The sequence below is a fragment of the Phalangium opilio genome, unplaced genomic scaffold (assembly GCF_054372755.1).
Source record: "Phalangium opilio isolate 3A_F unplaced genomic scaffold, DU_Popi_V2 ptg000024l_1, whole genome shotgun sequence".
Taxonomy (NCBI): Eukaryota; Metazoa; Arthropoda; class Arachnida; order Opiliones; family Phalangiidae; genus Phalangium; species Phalangium opilio.
Window position 1 is genome coordinate 11,701,999 of NW_028324155.1, and position 18,625 is coordinate 11,720,623.

Below are 18,625 nucleotides of genomic sequence, written 5' to 3' on the forward strand. Positions count from 1 at the left end.
TAAACGTAAACAAACAACCCCTCCATAGGAAATGCATTAGACTATACTTTGCAGAATCGTAACTCTGTTTCTACTGAGATACGAGGATGTCCTTTGAGTATGTTTTAGTCCAGTTTGTCCCCCATCTAACCATAATAAAAACTTTGGGCTACGACAAACAGGGGCCGAGTACTTAAGCAAAACGTAAAGAAACAAACCCCCTCCATAGGAAATGAGTTAGACTATACTTTGCTGGCTCGTAACTCTGTTTCTACTGGAGATACGGGGATGTCCTTTGAGTATGTTATAGTCCAATTTGTCCCCCATCTAACCATGCTAAAAACATTGAGCTACGACAAACAGGGGCCGAGTAATTAAGCTAAACGTAAACAAACAACCCGTCCATAGGAAATGCATTAGACTATAATTTGCAGGCTCGTAACTCTGTTTCTACTGGATATACGGGGATGTCCTTTGAGTATGTTTTAGTCCAATTTGTCCCCCAGCTAACCATAATAAAAACTTTGGGCTACGACAAACAGGGGCCGAGTACTTAAGCAAAACGTAAAGAAACAAACCCCCTCCATAGGAAATGAGTTAGACTATACTTTGCTGGCTCGTAACTCTGTTTCTACTGGAGATACGGGGATGTCCTTTGAGTATGTTATAGTCCAATTTGTCCCCCATCTAACCATGCTAAAAACATTGAGCTACGACAAACAGGGGCCGAGTAATTAAGCTAAACGTAAACAAACAACCCGTCCATAGGAAATGCATTAGACTATACTTTGCAGGCTCGTAACTCTGTTTCTACTGGATATACGGGGATGTCCTTTGAGTATGTTTTAGTCCAATTTGTCCCCCATCTAACCATAATAAAAACTTTGGGCTACGACAAACAGGGGCCGAGTACTTAAGCAAAACGTAAAGAAACAAACCCCCTCCATAGGAAATGAGTTAGACTATACTTTGCTGGCTCGTAACTCTGTTTCTACTGGAGATACGGAGATGTCCTTTGAGTATGTTATAGTCCAATTTGTCCCCCATCTAACCATGCTAAAAACATTGAGCTACGACAATCAGGGGCCGAGTAATTAAGCTAAACGTAAACAAACAACCCCTCCATAGGAAATGCATTAGACTATACATTGCAGGCTCGTAACTCTGTTTCTACTGGATATACGGGGATGTCCTTTGAGTATGTTATAGTCCAATTTGTCCCCCATCTAACCATGCTAAAAACATTGAGATACGACAAACAGGGGCCGAGTAATTAAGCTAAACGTAAACAAACAACCCCTCCATAGGAAATGCATTAGACTATATTTTGCAGGCCCATAACTCTGTGTCTACTAGAGATACGGGGATGTCCTTAGGATATGTTATAGTCCAAATTGTCCCCCATCTCACCATATTAAAAACTTTGGGCTACGACAAACAGGGGCCGAGTACTTAAGCAAAACGTTAAGAAACAAACCCCCTCCATAGGAAATGAGTTAGACTATACTTTGCCGGCTCGTAACTCTGTTTCTACGGAGATACGGTGATGTCCTTTGAGTATGTTTTAGTCCAGTTTGTCCCCCATCTAACCATACTAAAAACATTGAGCTACGACAAACAGGGGCCGAGATATTAAGCTAAACGTAAACAAACAACCCCTCCATAGGAAATGCATTAGACTATACTTTGCAGGCTCGTAACTCTGTTTCTACTGAGATACGGGGATGTCCTTTGAGTATGTTTTAGTCCAATTTGTCCCCCATCTAACCATACTAAAAACATTGAGCTACGACAAACAGGCGCCGAGATATTAAGCTAAACGTAAACAAACAACCCCTCCATAGGAAATGCATTAGACTATACTTTGCAGAATCGTAACTCTGTTTCTACTGAGATACGAGGATGTCCTTTGAGTATGTTTTAGTCCAGTTTGTCCCCCATCTAACCATAATAAAAACTTTGGGCTACGACAAACAGGGGCCGAGTACTTAAGCAAAACGTAAAGAAACAAACCCCGTCCATAGGAAAAGAGTTAGACTATACTTTGCTGGCTCGTAACTCTGTTTCTACTGGAGATACGGGGATGTCCTTTGAGTATGTTATAGTCCAATTTGTCCCCCATCTAACCATGCTAAAAACATTGAGCTACGACAAACAGGGGCCGAGTAATTAAGCTAAACGTAAACAAACAACCCGTCCATAGGAAATGCATTAGACTATACTTTGCAGGCTCGTAACTCTGTTTCTACTGGATATACGGGGATGTCCTTTGAGTATGTTTTAGTCCAATTTGTCCCCCAGCTAACCATAATAAAAACTTTGGGCTACGACAAACAGGGGCCGAGTACTTAAGCAAAACGTAAAGAAACAAACCCCCTCCATAGGAAATGAGTTAGACTATACTTTGCTGGCTCGTAACTCTGTTTCTACTGGAGATACGGGGATGTCCTTTGAGTATGTTATAGTCCAATTTGTCCCCCATCTAACCATGCTAAAAACATTGAGCTACGACAAACAGGGGCCGAGTAATTAAGCTAAACGTAAACAAACAACCCGTCCATAGGAAATGCATTAGACTATACTTTGCAGGCTCGTAACTCTGTTTCTACTGGATATACGGGGATGTCCTTTGAGTATGTTTTAGTCCAATTTGTCCCCCATCTAACCATAATAAAAACTTTGGGCTACGACAAACAGGGGCCGAGTACTTAAGCAAAACGTAAAGAAACAAACCCCCTCCATAGGAAATGAGTTAGACTATACTTTGCTGGCTCGTAACTCTGTTTCTACTGGAGATACGGAGATGTCCTTTGAGTATGTTATAGTCCAATTTGTCCCCCATCTAACCATGCTAAAAACATTGAGCTACGACAATCAGGGGCCGAGTAATTAAGCTAAACGTAAACAAACAACCCCTCCATAGGAAATGCATTAGACTATACATTGCAGGCTCGTAACTCTGTTTCTACTGGATATACGGGGATGTCCTTTGAGTATGTTATAGTCCAATTTGTCCCCCATCTAACCATGCTAAAAACATTGAGATACGACAAACAGGGGCCGAGTAATTAAGCTAAACGTAAACAAACAACCCCTCCATAGGAAATGCATTAGACTATATTTTGCAGGCCCATAACTCTGTGTCTACTAGAGATACGGGGATGTCCTTAGGATATGTTATAGTCCAAATTGTCCCCCATCTCACCATATTAAAAACTTTGGGCTACGACAAACAGGGGCCGAGTACTTAAGCAAAACGTTAAGAAACAAACCCCCTCCATAGGAAATGAGTTAGACTATACTTTGCCGGCTCGTAACTCTGTTTCTACGGAGATACGGTGATGTCCTTTGAGTATGTTTTAGTCCAGTTTGTCCCCCATCTAACCATACTAAAAACATTGAGCTACGACAAACAGGGGCCGAGATATTAAGCTAAACGTAAACAAACAACCCCTCCATAGGAAATGCATTAGACTATACTTTGCAGGCTCGTAACTCTGTTTCTACTGAGATACGGGGATGTCCTTTGAGTATGTTTTAGTCCAATTTGTCCCCCATCTAACCATACTAAAAACATTGAGCTACGACAAACAGGCGCCGAGATATTAAGCTAAACGTAAACAAACAACCCCTCCATAGGAAATGCATTAGACTATACTTTGCAGAATCGTAACTCTGTTTCTACTGAGATACGAGGATGTCCTTTGAGTATGTTTTAGTCCAGTTTGTCCCCCATCTAACCATAATAAAAACTTTGGGCTACGACAAACAGGGGCCGAGTACTTAAGCAAAACGTAAAGAAACAAACCCCCTCCATAGGAAAAGAGTTAGACTATACTTTGCTGGCTCGTAACTCTGTTTCTACTGGAGATACGGGGATGTCCTTTGAGTATGTTATAGTCCAATTTGTCCCCCATCTAACCATGCTAAAAACATTGAGCTACGACAAACAGGGGCCGAGTAATTAAGCTAAACGTAAACAAACAACCCGTCCATAGGAAATGCATTAGACTATACTTTGCAGGCTCGTAACTCTGTTTCTACTGGATATACGGGGATGTCCTTTGAGTATGTTTTAGTCCAATTTGTCCCCCAGCTAACCATAATAAAAACGTTGGGCTACGACAAACAGGGGCCGAGTACTTAAGCAAAACGTAAAGAAACAAACCCCCTCCATAGGAAATGAGTTAGACTATACTTTGCTGGCTCGTAACTCTGTTTCTACTGGAGATACGGGGATGTCCTTTGAGTATGTTATAGTCCAATTTGTCCCCCATCTAACCATGCTAAAAACATTGAGCTACGACAAACAGGAGCCGAGTAATTAAGCTAAACGTAAACAAACAACCCGTCCATAGGAAATGCATTAGACTATACTTTGCAGGCTCGTAACTCTGTTTCTACTGGATATACGGGGATGTCCTTTGAGTATGTTTTAGTCCAATTTGTCCCCCATCTAACCATAATAAAAACTTTGGGCTACGACAAACAGGGGCCGAGTACTTAAGCAAAACGTAAAGAAACAAACCCCCTCCATAGGAAATGAGTTAGACTATACTTTGCTGGCTCGTAACTCTGTTTCTACTGGAGATACGGGGATGTCCTTTGAGTATGTTATAGTCCAATTTGTCCCCCATCTAACCATGCTAAAAACATTGAGCTACGACAAACAGGGGCCGAGTAATTAAGCTAAACGTAAACAAACAACCCGTCCATAGGAAATGCATTAGACTATACTTTGCAGGCTCGTAACTCTGTTTCTACTGGATATACGGGGATGTCCTTTGAGTATGTTTTAGTCCAATTTGTCCCCCAGCTAACCATAATAAAAACTTTGGGCTACGACAAACAGGGGCCGAGTACTTAAGCAAAACGTAAAGAAACAAACCCCCTCCATAGGAAATGAGTTAGACTATACTTTGCTGGCTCGTAACTCTGTTTCTACTGGAGATACGGGGATGTCCTTTGAGTATGTTATAGTCCAATTTGTCCCCCATCTAACCATGCTAAAAACATTGAGCTACGACAAACAGGGGCCGAGTAATTAAGCTAAACGTAAACAAACAACCCGTCCATAGGAAATGCATTAGACTATACTTTGCAGGCTCGTAACTCTGTTTCTACTGGATATACGGGGATGTCCTTTGAGTATGTTTTAGTCCAATTTGTCCCCCATCTAACCATAATAAAAACTTTGGGCTACGACAAACAGGGGCCGAGTACTTAAGCAAAACGTAAAGAAACAAACCCCCTCCATAGGAAATGAGTTAGACTATACTTTGCTGGCTCGTAACTCTGTTTCTACTGGAGATACGGAGATGTCCTTTGAGTATGTTATAGTCCAATTGGTCCCCCATCTAACCATGCTAAAAACATTGAGATACGACAAACAGGGGCCGAGTAATTAAGCTAAACGTAAACAAACAACCCCTCCATAGGAAATGCATTAGACTATATTTTGCAGGCCCATAACTCTGTGTCTACTAGAGATACGGGGATGTCCTTAGGATATGTTATAGTCCAAATTGTCCCCCATCTCACCATATTAAAAACTTTGGGCTACGACAAACAGGGGCCGAGTACTTAAGCAAAACGTTAAGAAACAAACCCCCTCCATAGGAAATGAGTTAGACTATACTTTGCCGGCTCGTAACTCTGTTTCTACGGAGATACGGTGATGTCCTTTGAGTATGTTTTAGTCCAGTTTGTCCCCCATCTAACCATACTAAAAACATTGAGCTACGACAAACAGGGGCCGAGATATTAAGCTAAACGTAAACAAACAACCCCTCCATAGGAAATGCATTAGACTATACTTTGCAGGCTCGTAACTCTGTTTCTACTGAGATACGGGGATGTCCTTTGAGTATGTTTTAGTCCAATTTGTCCCCCATCTAACCATACTAAAAACATTGAGCTACGACAAACAGGGGCCGAGATATTAAGCTAAACGTAAACAAACAACGCTGCTTAACTTCGGTGATAGGACAAGAACCGGTATTTTCAACGTGATATGGCCGTTGCCGAGAGTGCTAGTTAATAATTCGAATTTAAATTAAGTGAGACAAATTAACCTTCATCTTTTTAAAACAATGACAAAAAGAAAATAAGTTTACTTTTTTCATATCTATTGGAATTTAAAAGTGGAAAAAAAGTGAAAAACCAACGGCACGCAGTGTTCCTAAGAGGTCTCCCTCCCAAGTACTGACTGCGATCGACGCTGCTTAGCTTCGATGATCGGACGAGAACCGGTGTTGTCAGCGTGATATGGCCGTTGCCGAGAGTGCTATTTAATAATTTGAATTTAATTAACCTTCATCTTTATAAAACAATATCAAAAAGAAGATATTTTTGCTTTTTACATATCTGGTGGAATTTAAAAGAGGAAACAAAAGTGAAAAAGCCAACGGCACGCAGAGTTTCCAATTACTGACTGCGCTCGACGCTGCTTAACTTCGGTGATAGGACAAGAACCGGTGTTTTCAACGTGATATGGCCGTTGCCGAGAGTGCTAGTTAATAATTCGAATTTAAATTAAGTGAGACAAATTAACCTTCATCTTTTTAAAACAATGACAAAAAGAAAATAAGTTTACTTTTTTCATATCTATTGGAATTTAAAAGTGGAAAAAAAGTGAAAAACCAACGGCACGCAGTGTTCCTAAGAGGTCTCCCTCCCAAGTACTGACTGCGATCGACGCTGCTTAGCTTCGATGATCGGACGAGAACCGGTGTTGTCAGCGTGATATGGCCGTTGCCGAGAGTGCTATTTAATAATTTGAATTTAATTAACCTTCATCTTTATAAAACAATATCAAAAAGAAGATATTTTTGCTTTTTACATATCTGGTGGAATTTAAAAGAGGAAACAAAAGTGAAAAAGCCAACGGCACGCAGAGTTTCCAATTACTGACTGCGCTCGACGCTGCTTAACTTCGGTGATAGGACAAGAACCGGTGTTTTCAACGTGATATGGCCGTTGCCGAGAGTGCTAGTTAATAATTCGAATTTAAATTAAGTGAGACAAATTAACCTTCATCTTTTTAAAACAATGACAAAAAGAAAATAAGTTTGCTTTTTTCATATCTATTGGAATTTAAAAGTGGAAAAAAAGTGAAAAACCAACGGCACGCAGTGTTCCTAAGAGGTCTCCCTCCCAAGTACTGACTGCGATCGACGCTGCTTAACTTCGGTGATCGGACGAGAACCGGTGTTTTCAGCGTGATATGGCCGTTGCCGAGAGTGCTTGTTAATAATTTGAATTTAATTCACTTTCATCTTTATAAAACAATATCAAAAAGAAGATATGTTTGCTTTTTACATATCTGGTGGAATTTAAAAGAGGAAACAAAAAGGAAAAGGCCAAAGGCACGCAGTCTTCCCAAGTACAGACTGCGCTCGACGCTGCTTAACTTCGGTGATCGGACAAGAACCGTTTTTTCAGCGTGATATGGCCGTTGCCGAGAGTGCTAGTTAATAATTCGAATTTAAATTAAGTGAGACAAATTAAACTTCATCTTTTTAAAACAATAACAAAAAGAAAATATGTTTGCTTTTTTGAAATTTATTGGAATATAAAAGTGGAAAAAAAAGAGAAAAAGCCAACGGCACGCAGTGTTCCTAAGTGGTCTCCCTCCCAAGTACTGACTGCGCTCGACGCTGCTTAACTTCGGTGATCGGACGAGAACCGGTGTTTTCAGCGTGATATGTCCGTTGCCCAGAGTGCTATTTAATAATTCGAATTTAAATTAAGTGAGACAAATTAACCTTCATCATTTTAAAACAGTAACAAAAAGAAAATAAGTTTGCTTTTTCCATATCTATTGGAATTTAAAAGTGGAAAAAAAAGTGAAAAACCAACGGCACGCAGTGTTCCTAAGAGGTCTCCCTCCCAAGTACTGACTGCGATCGACGCTGCTTAGCTTCGATGATCGGACGAGAACCGGTGTTGTCAGCGTGATATGGCCGTTGCCGAGAGTGCTATTTAATAATTTGAATTTAATTAACCTTCATCTTTATAAAACAATATCAAAAAGAAGATATTTTTGCTTTTAACATATCTGGTGGAATTTAAAAGAGGAAACAAAAGTGAAAAAGCCAACGGCACGCAGAGTTTCCAATTACTGACTGCGCTCGACGATGCTTAACTTCGGTGATAGGACAAGAACCGGTGTTTTCAACGTGATATGGCCGTTGCCGAGAGTGCTAGTTAATAATTCGAATTTAAATTAAGTGAGACAAATTAACCTTCATCTTTTTAAAACAATGACAAAAAGAAAATAAGTTTGCTTTTTTCATATCTATTGGAATTTAAAAGTGGAAAAAAAGTGAAAAACCAACGGCACGCAGTGTTCCTAAGAGGTCTCCCTCCCAAGTACTGACTGCGATCGACGCTGCTTAGCTTCGATGATCGGACGAGAACCGGTGTTGTCAGCGTGATATGGCCGTTGCCGAGAGTGCTATTTAATAATTTGAATTTAATTAACCTTCATCTTTATAAAACAATATCAAAAAGAAGATATTTTTGCTTTTTACATATCTGGTGGAATTTAAAAGAGGAAACAAAAGTGAAAAAGCCAACGGCACGCAGAGTTTCCAATTACTGACTGCGCTCGACGCTGCTTAACTTCGGTGATAGGACAAGAACCGGTGTTTTCAACGTGATATGGCCGTTGCCGAGAGTGCTAGTTAATAATTCGAATTTAAATTAAGTGAGACAAATTAACCTTCATCTTTTTAAAACAATGACAAAAAGAAAATAAGTTTGCTTTTTTCATATCTATTGGAATTTAAAAGTGGAAAAAAAGTGAAAAACCAACGGCACGCAGTGTTCCTAAGAGGTCTCCCTCCCAAGTACTGACTGCGATCGACGCTGCTTAGCTTCGATGATCGGACGAGAACCGGTGTTGTCAGCGTGATATGGCCGTTGCCGAGAGTGCTATTTAATAATTTGAATTTAATTAACCTTCATCTTTATAAAACAATATCAAAAAGAAGATATTTTTGCTTTTAACATATCTGGTGGAATTTAAAAGAGGAAACAAAAGTGAAAAAGCCAACGGCACGCAGAGTTTCCAATTACTGACTGCGCTCGACGATGCTTAACTTCGGTGATAGGACAAGAACCGGTGTTTTCAACGTGATATGGCCGTTGCCGAGAGTGCTAGTTAATAATTCGAATTTAAATTAAGTGAGACAAATTAACCTTCATCTTTTTAAAACAATGAAAAAAAGAAAATAAGTTTGCTTTTTTCATATCTATTGGAATTTAAAAGTGGAAAAAAAGTGAAAAACCAACGGCACGCAGTGTTCCTAAGAGGTCTCCCTCCCAAGTACTGACTGCGATCGACGCTGCTTAGCTTCGATGATCGGACGAGAACCGGTGTTGTCAGCGTGATATGGCCGTTGCCGAGAGTGCTATTTAATAATTTGAATTTAATTAACCTTCATCTTTATAAAACAATATCAAAAAGAAGATATTTTTGCTTTTTACATATCTGGTGGAATTTAAAAGAGGAAACAAAAGTGAAAAAGCCAACGGCACGCAGAGTTTCCAATTACTGACTGCGCTCGACGCTGCTTAACTTCGGTGATAGGACAAGAACCGGTGTTTTCAACGTGATATGGCCGTTGCCGAGAGTGCTAGTTAATAATTCGAATTTAAATTAAGTGAGACAAATTAACCTTCATCTTTTTAAAACAATGACAAAAAGAAAATAAGTTTGCTTTTTTCATATCTATTGGAATTTAAAAGTGGAAAAAAAGTGAAAAACCAACGGCACGCAGTGTTCCTAAGAGGTCTCCCTCCCAAGTACTGACTGCGATCGACGCTGCTTAGCTTCGATGATCGGACGAGAACCGGTGTTGTCAGCGTGATATGGCCGTTGCCGAGAGTGCTATTTAATAATTTGAATTTAATTAACCTTCATCTTTATAAAACAATATCAAAAAGAAGATATTTTTGCTTTTTACATATCTGGTGGAATTTAAAAGAGGAAACAAAAGTGAAAAAGCCAACGGCACGCAGAGTTTCCAATTACTGACTGCGCTCGACGCTGCTTAACTTCGGTGATAGGACAAGAACCGGTGTTTTCAACGTGATATGGCCGTTGCCGAGAGTGCTAGTTAATAATTCGAATTTAAATTAAGTGAGACAAATTAATCTTCATCTTTTTAAAACAATGACAAAAAGAAAATAAGTTTGCTTTTTTCATATCTATTGGAATTTAAAAGTGGAAAAAAAGTGAAAAACCAACGGCACGCAGTGTTCCTAAGAGGTCTCCCTCCCAAGTACTGACTGCGATCGACGCTGCTTAACTTCGGTGATCGGACGAGAACCGGTGTTTTCAGCGTGATATGGCCGTTGCCGAGAGTGCTTGTTAATAATTTGAATTTAATTCACTTTCATCTTTATAAAACAATATCAAAAAGAAGATATGTTTGCTTTTTACATATCTGGTGGAATTTAAAAGAGGAAACAAAAAGGAAAAAGCCAAAGGCACGCAGTGTTCCCAAGTACAGACTGCGCTCGACGCTGCTTAACTTCGGTGATCGGACAAGAACCGTTTTTTCAGCGTGATATGGCCGTTGCCGAGAGTGCTAGTTAATAATTCGAATTTAAATTAAGTGAGACAAATTAAACTTCATCTTTTTAAAACAATAACAAAAAGAAAATATGTTTGCTTTTTTGAAATTTATTGGAATATAAAAGTGGAAAAAAAAAGAGAAAAAGCCAACGGCACGCAGTGTTCCTAAGTGGTCTCCCTCCCAAGTACTGACTGCGCTCGACGCTGCTTAACTTCGGTGATCGGACGAGAACCGGTGTTTTCAGCGTGATATGTCCGTTGCCCAGAGTGCTATTTAATAATTCGAATTCAAATTAAGTGAGACAAATTAACCTTCATCATTTTAAAACAGTAACAAAAAGAAAATAAGTTTGCTTTTTCCATATCTATTGGAATTTAAAAGTGGAAAAAAAAGTGAAAAACCAACGGCACGCAGTGTTTCTAAGAGGTCTCCCTCCCAAGTACTGACTGCGATCGACGCTGCTTAGCTTCGATGATCGGACGAGAACCGGTGTTGTCAGCGTGATATGGCCGTTGCCGAGAGTGCTATTTAATAATTTGAATTTAATTAACCTTCATCTTTATAAAACAATATCAAAAAGAAGATATTTTTGCTTTTAACATATCTGGTGGAATTTAAAAGAGGAAACAAAAGTGAAAAAGCCAACGGCACGCAGAGTTTCCAATTACTGACTGCGCTCGACGATGCTTAACTTCGGTGATAGGACAAGAACCGGTGTTTTCAACGTGATATGGCCGTTGCCGAGAGTGCTAGTTAATAATTCGAATTTAAATTAAGTGAGACAAATTAACCTTCATCTTTTTAAAACAATAACAAAAAGAAAATAAGTTTGCTTTTTTCATATCTATTGGAATTTAAAACAGGAAAAAAAAGTGAAAAAGCCAACGGCACGCAGAATTCCCAAGTGGTCTGTCTCCCAAGTACTGACTGCGCTCGACGCTGCTTAACTTCGGTGATCGGACGAGAACCGGTGTTTTCAGCGTGATATGGCCGTTGCCGAGAGTGCTATTTAATAATTTGAATTTAATTAACCTTCATCTTTATAAAACAATATCAAAAAGAAGATATTTTTGCTTTTTACATATCTGGTGGAATTTAAAAGAGGAAACAAAAGTGAAAAAGCCAACGGCACGCAGAGTTTCCAATTACTGACTGCGCTCGACGCTGCTTAACTTCGGTGATAGGACAAGAACCGGTGTTTTCAACGTGATATGGCCGTTGCCGAGAGTGCTAGTTAATAATTCGAATTTAAATTAAGTGAGACAAATTAACCTCCCTTACAAAAATGTTCTTAAGAGTTCTAAAGGAATTTCTTTGGAACCCTACGGAGCCCTTGGGATAATTTTCTAAAGAAACTATTTCCAAAGACTTCCTTGGAATTTCCTAAAGAATTCTTGAGACAAATTTCGAAAGAATGTCTTGGGATTATTTTCTAAAGAAATTCTTTAGGGATTCTAGAGATAAATTTCTTAAGAAGGTCTAGGGATTATTTTCTAAAAAAATTCATTAGGAATTCTAAAGATAAATTTCCAAAGAATGTCGTGGGATTATTTTCTAAAGAAATTCTTTAGGCATTCTAGAGATAAATTTCCAAAGAACTTCTTGGGATTATTTTCTAAAGAAATTCTTTAGGAATTCTAGAGATAAATTTCCTAAGAAGGTCTAGGGATTATTTTCCAACGAAATTCTTTAGGAATTCTTGAGATCAATTTCCAAAAAAAGTCTAGGGTTAATTTCCCAAGGAAATTCGTTAGGAATTATTGAGATAAATGTCCAATGAAGCTCTAGGGTTTATTTTCCTAAGAAATTCTTTAAGAATTCTAGAGATAAATTTCCAAAGAAGATCTAGTGTTTATTTTCCAATGAAATTCGTTTGGAATTCAAGAGATAAATTTCTAAAGAAGGTCTAGGGTTTATTTTCCAACGAAATTAGTTTAGAATTTTAGAGATGAATTTCAAAGGGCCAGATATATTGCAATTATGCTTTACATATAATTATCTAAACAATATTTTTACCCTAATTGTTTAGCTAAAGTTTTCCTAGATAGATATTAACTTGATGGTTAAAAAAATTAAAAACTTTCACGAAGGCTATAAGACTCAGCAAGCGCTGAAATGAAATGTTATATTTACCCATTGTTTTCTTTTTTATCTTTTTTTTTTTTTGCCTTTAATAATCCGTGAGGTGTTCCCTTACAAAAATCTTCTTAAGAGTTCTAAAGGAATTTCTTTGGAACCCTACGGAGCCCTTGGGATCATTTTCTAAAGAAACTATTTCCAAAGACTTCCTTGGAATTTCCTAAAGAATTCTTGAGATAAATTTCCAAAGAATGTCTTGGGATTATTTTCTAAAGAAATTCTTTAGGTATTCTAGAGATAAATTTCCAAAGAATGTCTTGGGACTATTTTCTAAAGAAAATCTTTAGGAATTCTAAAGATAAATTTCCTAAGAAGGTCTAGGGATTATTTTCTAAAGAAATTCTTTAGGAATTCTAGAGATAAATTTCCAAAGAATGTCTTGGGACTATTTTCTTTAGGAATTCTAAAGATAAATTTCCTAAGAAGGTCTAGGGACTATTTTCTAAAGAAATTCTTTAGGAATTCTAGACATAAATTTCCAAAGAATGTCTTGGAATTAATTTCTAAAGAAATTCTTTAGGAATTCTAGACATAAATTTCCAAAGAATGTCTTGGGATTCTTTTCTAAAGACATTCTTTAGGAATTCTAGAGATAAATTTCTTAGAATATCTTGGGATTATTTTCTAAAGAAATTCTTTAGGAATTCTAGAGATAAATTTCCTAAGAAGGGCTTGGGATTATTTTCGAAAGAAATTCTTTAGGAATTCTTCAGATAAATTTCCAAAGAACGTCTAGGGAATATTTTACGAAATTCTTTAGGAATTCTTGAGATCAATTTCCAAAGAACGTTTAAGGTTTATTTTCCAAAGTAAGGCATTCTTGAGATAAATTTCCAAAGAAAGTCTAGGGTTTATTTCCCAAAGAAATTAGTTAAGAATTTTGGAGATGAATTTCAAATGGCCAGATATATTGAAATTATGCTTTACATGCCTATCAAAATATTTTTACCCAAATTGTTTAGCTAAAGTTTTCCTAGATAGACATTAACTTGATGGTTAATAAAATTAAAAACGTTTCACGAAGGCTTGTCCCGTAGCTAAGGCTCAGCAAGCGCTGAAATGGAATGTTATATTTACCTATTTTTTTATTTTTTTTTTTTAGTTTTTTTTTGCCTTTAATCATCCGTTTATGTAAAGGATAAAATAGATTAAAAGTAAAATAAGAGTAATTAAAATCGTTGTGTTTAGATTTACAGGGAATCTAAGCTGTCAGTCGAAATTTTTGCTTAATTCTCTTATGGCATGTTTTATCTTTATTTCTAGCGTAATTAGAGTCCAAAATAAATATTTTTTAAAAAACATTGTAGAGAAAATTAGGTTCAACGCGTTTCTGATACTCGAAAAACTCTCGGTGAATATACATTATTAAATTTAACAACAACGTCTGTATCTACTGCTTTGTCATTAAAGCCTCCAAAACCCATTTAGTACCCCATACAATTGCACAAGGTTAAAACTTTCTGCCGTTTACGGAGGTTTTTAAGTCGATTAAATGTCTGACTTTATAAGCAATTTCACACTGCATGCGAGAACTTCCCTCGCTATAAGGGGTGTAGTTCAGCATATAAGAACTACACTCCCTGTATTAGGATATAGTTCTGCATATGAGAACTATCCTCGTTTCAAGTGGCTAAATTAATTTAACCCACAACTTTCTCTATATATTTCCCACGAAAATTCCAAAAATATTTCCCAAGAAAATTCGAAAGACATTTCCCAAGTAAATTCCAAAGATATTTCCCAAGAAAATTCCAAAGATATTTCCCAAGAAAAGTCCAAAGATATTTCCCAAGAAAATTCCAAAGATATTTCCCAAGAAAATTCCAAAGCTATTTTCCAAGAAAATTCCAAAGATATTTAAGAAAATTCCAAAGATATTTCCCAAGAAAATTGCAAAGATATTTCCCAAGAAAATTCCAAAGATATTTCCCAAGAAAATTCCAAAGATATTTCCCAAGAAAATTCCAAAGATATTTCCCAAGAAAATTCCAAAGATATTTCCCAAGAAAATTCCAAAGATATTTCCCAAGAAAATTCCAAAGATATTTCCCAAGAAAATTCCAAAGATATTTCCAAAGTAATTTCCAAAGAAAAAGAGGCCAATATTCCCCAATTTCCTAAAGAACGCCTTAAGGATTTCCAAAGAAATTTCCCAAGGAATTTTCTTAAGAGTTCTTAAGAAGATTTTTGTAAGGGCTTCATCTTTTTAAAACAATAACAAAAAGAAAATAAGTTTGCTTTTTTCATATCTATTGGAATTTAAAAGTGGAAAAAAAAGTGAAAAACCAACGGCACGCAGTGTTCCTAAGAGGTCTCCCTCCCAAGTACTGACTGCGATCGACGCTGCTAAGCTTCGATGATCGGACGAGAACCGGTGTTGTCAGCGTGATATGGCCGTTGCCGAGAGTGCTATTTAATAATTTGAATTTAATTAACCTTCATCTTTATAAAACAATATCAAAAAGAAGATATTTTTGCTTTTTACATATCTGGTGGAATTTAAAAGAGGAAACAAAAGTGAAAAAGCCAACGGCACGCAGAGTTTCCAATTACTGACTGCGCTCGACGCTGCTTAACTTCGGTGATAGGACAAGAACCGGTGTTTTCAACGTGATATGGCCGTTGCCGAGAGTGCTAGTTAATAATTCGAATTTAAATTAAGTGAGACAAATTAACCTTCATCTTTTTAAAACAATAACAAAAAGAAAATAAGTTTGCTTTTTTCATATCTATTGGAATTTAAAACAGGAAAAAAAAGTGAAAAAGCCAACGGCACGCAGAATTCCCAAGTGGTCTGTCTCCCAAGTACTGACTGCGCTCGACGCTGCTTAACTTCGGTGATCGGACGAGAACCGGTGTTTTCAGCGTGATATGGCCGTTGCCGAGAGTGCTATTTAATAATTTGAATTTAATTAACCTTCATCTTTATAAAACAATATCAAAAAGAAGATATTTTTGCTTTTTACATATCTGGTGGAATTTAAAAGAGGAAACAAAAGTGAAAAAGCCAACGGCACGCAGAGTTTCCAATTACTGACTGCGCTCGACGCTGCTTAACTTCGGTGATAGGACAAGAACCGGTGTTTTCAACGTGATATGGCCGTTGCCGAGAGTGCTACTTAATAATTCGAATTTAAATTAAGTGAGACAAATTAACCTTCATCTTTTTAAAACAATAACAAAAAGAAAATGTGTTTGCTTTTTTCATATCTATTGGATTTTAAAAGAGGAAAAAAAATTAAAAGCCAACGGCACGCAGTGTTCCTAACCCTTACAAAAATCTTCTTAAGAACTCTTAAGAAAATTCCTTGGGAAATTTCTTTGGAAATCCTTAAGGCGTTCTTTAGGAAATTGGGGAATATTGGCCTCTTTTTCTTTTGAAATTGCTTTGGAAATATCTTTGGAAATTTCTTGGGAAATATCTTTGGAATTTGCTTGGGAAATATCTTTGGAATTTTCTTGGGAAATATCTTTGGAATTTTCTTGGGAAATATCTTTGGAATTTTCTTGGGAAATATCTTTGGAATTCTCTTGGGAAATATCTTTGGAATTTTCTTGAGAAATGTCTTTGGAATTTTCTTGAGAAATGTCTTTGAAATTTACTTGGGAAATGTCTTTGGAAATTACTTGGGAAATGTCTTTGGAAATTACTTTGGAAATATCTTTGGAATTTTCTTGGGAAATTTCTTTGGAATTTACTTGGGAAATGTCTTTGGAATTTACTTGGGAAATGTCTTTGGAATTTTCTTGAGAAATGTCTTTGGAATTTTCTTGAGAAATGTCTTTGGAATTTTCTTGAGAAATGTCTTTGGAATTTTCTTGGGAAATATCTTGAGAAGTGGGTAAACTAATTTAGCCACTTGAAACGAGGATAGTTCTTACACGCAGAACCATATCCCAATACAGGGAGTGTAGTGAACTACACCCCATATAGGCCTAGCGAAGGAAGTTCTCGCATGCAGTGTGAAATTGCTTATAAAGTCAGACATTTAATCGACTTAAAAACATCCGTAAACGGCAGAAAGTTTTAACCTTGTGTAATTGTATGGTGTGCTATGTGGGTTTTGGAGGCTTTAACGGCCAAGCAGTAGATACAGACGTTGTTGTTAAATTTAATAATGTATATTCACTGAGAGTTTTTCAAGTATCAGAAACACGTTTAACCTAATTTTGTCTACAATGTTTTCTAAAAAATATTTATTTTGGACTCTAATTACGTTCGAAATAAAGATAAAACTTGCCATAAGAGAATTAAGCAAAAATTCCGACTGACAGCTTAGATTCCCTGTAAATCTAAACATAACGATTTTAATTATATACTCTTATTTCACTTTTAAAGAATTAGTGCCAGCCGGGAGTGTGGCGCACTCCTGTAAGCCAAGCTTCTGGGCGGCAAAGTTTGAGGGAATAAGACACATGCCGGCGATCCTACCCTATAGGTGCCGACTGCCCCGTGTCCGCCGGAGTTAACTTGACCCCCACACCCCTTCCGGCACCTACCAAGTAAACCTCATTTCCTTCCCTGCTTAAACACATACTGAACCCTGACTAATCGCATCCTTGTCGCGGACGTATGTGCCCTACTTACATTGAAACATCCACAATACAAAAAAAAGAGTTAGTGCCATAATTTTCGTCATCCACAGTGCGAAAAACTTTGGAAAATAAACCCTAAACCTTCTTTGGAAATTGATCTCAAGAATTCCTAAAGAATTTCGTTGGAAAATATTCCCTAGACGTTCTTTGGAAATTGATCTAAAGAATTTCGTTGGAAAATATTCCCTAGACGTTCTTTGGAAAATTATCTCAAGAATTTCTTTGGAAAACAACCCCTAGGCCTACTTTGGAAATTTATCTCTAGAAATCCTAAAGCATTTCTTTAGAAAATAATCCCAAGAAATTCTTTGGGAATTTATCTCTAGAATTCCTAAAGAATTTCTTTAGAAAATAATCCCTAGACCTTTGGAAATTTATCTCTAGAATTCCTAAAGAATTTCTTTAGAAAGTAATCCCAAGAAATTCTTTGGAAATTTATCTCTAGAATTCCTAAAGAATTTCTTTAGAAAATAATCCCAAGAAATTCTTTGGAAATTTATCTCTAGAATTCCTAAAGAATTTCTTTAGAAAATCGGCCCAAGACATTCTTTGGAAATTTATCTCTAGAATTCCTAAGGAATTTCTTTAGAAAATAACCCCAAGACATTCTTTGGAAATTTATCTTAAGAATTCTTTAGGAAATTCCAAGGAAGTCTTTGGAAATAGTTTCTTTAGAAAATGATCCCAAGGGCTCCGTTGGGTTCCAAAGAAATTCCTTTAGAACTCTTAAGAAGATTTTTGTAAGGGAAGTGGTCTCCCTCCCAAGTACTGACTGCGCTCGACGCTGCTTAGCTTCGATTATCGGACGAGAACCGGTGTATTCAGCGTGATATGGCCGTTGCCGAGAGTGCTTGTTAATAATTTGAATTTAATTCACTTTCATCTTTATAAAACAATATCAAAAAGAAGATATGTTTGCTTTTTACATATCTGGTGGAATTTAAAAGAGGAGACAAAAAGGAAAAAGCCAAAGGCACGCAGTGTTCCCAAGTTCAGACTGCGCTCGACGCTGCTTAACTTCGTTGATCGGACAAGACACGTTTTTTTCAGCGTGATATGGCCGTTGCCGAGAGTGCTAGTTAATAATTCGAATTTAAATTAAGTGAGACAAATTAAACATCATCTTTTTAAAACAATAACAAAAAGAAAATAAGTTTGTTTTTTTCATATCGATTGGAATTTAAAAGAGGAAAAAAAAGTGAAAAAACCAACGACAGGCAGTGTTCCTAAGTGGTCTCCCTCCCAAGTACTGACTGCGATCGACGCTGCTTAACTTCGGTGATCGGACGAGAACCGGTATTGTCAGCGTGATATGGCCGTTGCCG

General features: G+C 37.3%; 2 non-coding genes and 14 pseudogenes across 2 annotated transcripts; all 16 read right to left on the reverse strand.

Annotated features, from left to right (window-relative positions):
- Positions 1-6,139: 6,139 nt before the first annotated feature.
- On the reverse strand, positions 6,140-6,258 carry LOC149693923 (5S ribosomal RNA; annotated as a pseudogene).
- Positions 6,259-6,618: 360 nt separating this feature from the next.
- LOC149693924 (5S ribosomal RNA) lies at positions 6,619-6,737 on the reverse strand (annotated as a pseudogene).
- Positions 6,738-7,097: 360 nt separating this feature from the next.
- On the reverse strand, positions 7,098-7,216 carry LOC149693925 (5S ribosomal RNA; annotated as a pseudogene).
- Positions 7,217-7,577: 361 nt separating this feature from the next.
- On the reverse strand, positions 7,578-7,696 carry LOC149693926 (5S ribosomal RNA). The gene has a single exon (XR_016383292.1). It is a non-coding gene; the product is annotated as a 5S ribosomal RNA (ribosomal RNA).
- Positions 7,697-7,832: 136 nt separating this feature from the next.
- On the reverse strand, positions 7,833-7,951 carry LOC149693927 (5S ribosomal RNA; annotated as a pseudogene).
- A 360-nt stretch (positions 7,952-8,311) lies between these two features.
- On the reverse strand, positions 8,312-8,430 carry LOC149693928 (5S ribosomal RNA; annotated as a pseudogene).
- A 360-nt stretch (positions 8,431-8,790) lies between these two features.
- LOC149693929 (5S ribosomal RNA) lies at positions 8,791-8,909 on the reverse strand (annotated as a pseudogene).
- Positions 8,910-9,269: 360 nt separating this feature from the next.
- On the reverse strand, positions 9,270-9,388 carry LOC149693930 (5S ribosomal RNA; annotated as a pseudogene).
- A 360-nt stretch (positions 9,389-9,748) lies between these two features.
- LOC149693931 (5S ribosomal RNA) lies at positions 9,749-9,867 on the reverse strand (annotated as a pseudogene).
- A 360-nt stretch (positions 9,868-10,227) lies between these two features.
- LOC149693932 (5S ribosomal RNA) lies at positions 10,228-10,346 on the reverse strand (annotated as a pseudogene).
- A 362-nt stretch (positions 10,347-10,708) lies between these two features.
- Positions 10,709-10,827, reverse strand: LOC149693933 (5S ribosomal RNA). Its single transcript, XR_016383293.1, has one exon. It is a non-coding gene; the product is annotated as a 5S ribosomal RNA (ribosomal RNA).
- Positions 10,828-10,963: 136 nt separating this feature from the next.
- LOC149693934 (5S ribosomal RNA) lies at positions 10,964-11,082 on the reverse strand (annotated as a pseudogene).
- A 362-nt stretch (positions 11,083-11,444) lies between these two features.
- Positions 11,445-11,563, reverse strand: LOC149693935 (5S ribosomal RNA; annotated as a pseudogene).
- Positions 11,564-14,987: 3,424 nt separating this feature from the next.
- On the reverse strand, positions 14,988-15,106 carry LOC149693936 (5S ribosomal RNA; annotated as a pseudogene).
- A 362-nt stretch (positions 15,107-15,468) lies between these two features.
- On the reverse strand, positions 15,469-15,587 carry LOC149693937 (5S ribosomal RNA; annotated as a pseudogene).
- Positions 15,588-18,505: 2,918 nt separating this feature from the next.
- Positions 18,506-18,624, reverse strand: LOC149693938 (5S ribosomal RNA; annotated as a pseudogene).
- Between the last annotated feature and the right edge of the window lies 1 nt (position 18,625).